Source organism: Talpa europaea (genome assembly GCF_964194135.1).
Source record: "Talpa europaea genome assembly, chromosome: 11".
In the NCBI taxonomy this organism is placed as follows: domain Eukaryota; kingdom Metazoa; phylum Chordata; class Mammalia; order Eulipotyphla; family Talpidae; genus Talpa; species Talpa europaea.
Genome location: NC_140078.1, coordinates 17,309,945 through 17,312,774, shown reverse-complemented (window position 1 = coordinate 17,312,774; position 2,830 = coordinate 17,309,945).

Sequence of the window (2,830 nt, the reverse complement as noted above, 5' to 3'; positions counted from 1 at the left end):
CTGGGCAGCCGGGTCCGCGCGGGCACGCAGGGCTCCTGGCACCCGCGCGGCGCCCGCGGGGGCTCCCCGGGACGCCCGACGGCCCCGCGGCGGCGCTGCGGGCGGCTGGGGATGCGCCGGGCGCATCCGCGGAGCGCGGCGTCGGTCCCGCCGCCAGGACCCGCGGTCAGCCCGGCTGCCGGCCCCCAGGTCTAGCGAGGGCGGCGGAGGAGCCGAGACTCCGTCCTGGCGGGAGGAGCCAGGGCGCTCGGGGCGGCGCCACCGCCCGGACCCGCGCGACCCGAGAGGGGCGGGGGTCGCCGGGCCGGGGGCCGAGAGGTCGAGCCGTGCCGCGCCCGCGTCTGGCCTGGCTCACGCCCCCCGCACTGCCCCGCGCCCCACCCGCGGCGGGCCGGCCCCAGGGCCCCGCCGCGCACACTTACACACACACACACACAGAGGCACACACGTACAGACTCGTGGACGGCAAGAGACCCCCATCCTTCTGCTCTCGACACCTTCCCACGCACCCCTCCAATTTTCTTCCTTTCCTTTCTCTGCTTCTTCTTTTTTCCAGTCCTGGCCCTCAGAGCCGCTCCTCTGCTGCCTCTGTTTTCCTTTTCGTCCCTCTTGATCCCCCTCCCCCCAAGCCTTGCTCCGAGGCCCCTTCCATCCACCCCCAGCTAGTCTCCCCTTTCTCTGCAGCCATCCTTTCTCCTCGTTGAGGCTCACGCTCGGCCTCCACCTGTCTGACCCTCCCTTTTCTCTTTGCTCCTCTTTCTCTTCCCTCAACCTGCAGGGTGGGATGTGTGCGGGGCGCCCCAATTCCTACCCAGAATATTTCAGCTTTGAGTGGGAGGTGGGGCGGGGGGCGGGGGAAGCCCCTAATCTCTGACTCTATGTGACCAGCACCTCATAAATTTGCTTGTGAAAAGGTTGCAACCTGGGCAGCTTGCTCCCAGCTTATCTACAGGACTGGGAGGTGGTTCCATTTTAACCCTTTTAGAGCCAACTCCCTCCTCCTCTCAACAAACAGCACATTCCTGCATCCTGTCATCCTGCCACTAAAAACAATAGCAACAACAATGATGCTCGCTCTCAGGCCAAACACCTGGGGCTGTGCTAAGTGTTTTACACAAGCTTCAGAACAATCCAGGGAGGTTTTATTCTGTTTAGCCTCACTTTACAAGAGGAAAGGATGCTCGGGGAGGCCGAGTGACATGTCTAGGCCACTCAGCAGGTGGCCTAGAGCTTCTGTCCATCTACCCAGTGCCCACCCTCTTAGTTACTACTTGGGGCACAGAGGGATTTACTCTTGACACCCTCTTACCGAACGGTTGTCCTTTCTTTTTCCCATGTGTCTGGTGTGATCTAAAAGAAAAGGAAGGTAAATGTTGGTGTTTCCTTCTCCAGCCCTTTCTCCCCATTCTTAACAAGTCAGGGCAGGTCTCAGGGAGAGAGACAGATAGAGTGAGACAATTCTCTCCTGCCCATTCTTCTTGGAATTACATGAACAGCGGCAGACAGCACCCTGGGGATCTTGGTGGAATGTCAGAGACATCCCACTGAGATGGCTCCATTTCTCAGATGGGGCCACTGAGGCCTCAGCCCTGGGGGTGACCTGCTCAAGTAGACCAGCAATCCAGCCCAGCAATTCAGATACTTCAAGAGCTGCAAAGGTGTCCAATGTGTTCCCTCCACCATGGCCTACAAGGCCTCTTCTTACTTGTCTGATCTCAATCTTGCTCACTACCCCACCCCTCTCCTCTTTAGCCCCAGAAGTCTCAACTCCTCGCAGTATTTCACAAACACCTGTAGGCCTTTCCTCCCTCTGAGCCTCTCACGTGTGGCCTCTCTATGGAATGTCACCCTCTGTCCCAACCCCCACTCCACTGACTCCTTCAGGACCCGCGTGGATATGACCCTCACCCAGGAAGCCGGCCATGTTCTCAGGCCGTGCCCAGTGCCTCCTCTGTGTTCCCATGATCTTTTACCACAGTTCTGATTATACCAGGTATGACTACAGGTGTGTTCTGTCCCTCCCTCTAAATTGTCAGATCTATGAGGCCAGAGAGGAGGTCATATTCGAACAGGGTAATCCCCAGGGAAACGGAGGATTTAGGGTTTTTTTTAATTTTATATATATATATATTTTTTTTTTGTAAATGTAAGAATTTTATTTTTTAATAATAAATTTTATTTTTATATTCCCCATACAATTTCAACCCCCTTATTTTGACCCCAATCCCTCCCCTCCTGCCCTCTACCCCCCATAGAGTGTCTCTGGTTCATAGTTTTTTGTTGATTTTGATTTTCACTTTCTTATAGTTATTCATTTTCCTGGTCCCTTATTTAAGTTTTCTAGATTCCTGCTATGAGTGAGACCATCCAGTATTTTTCTTTTTCTTTCTGGCTTATTTCACTGAGCATGATCCCTTCCAGCTCCATCCATGGTGCTGCAAATTGCATGAGTTTATCTTTTTTGATTGCTGAGTAATATTCCATGGTGTATATGTACCACATCTTCTTGATCCAGTTGTCTATTTTTGGGCATTTGGGTTGTTTCCCAAATAGTTCTAGGTTTTTCTGCCCCACACTAAGGCCAGGTGGAGCCGGGCAGGGGGGAGAAGCTGGAGAAGATGAGAAGGAAGGAAGGCAATCAAGAAGGCTGGAGGAGGCACTGAAGCAAAGGGACGTGCGAAGAAGCTGAGACTGCTACTCTCCTGGGACTTGTGCCAGGGACTTGGAGACATGGAAGGAGACTCTTGGAAGAGACAGAGATGTGGGCGCGAGACCTGTGGGGAGGCTGACAATGGCCTTTATCTTGATTTTGATTTTACTCTTTTCCTTT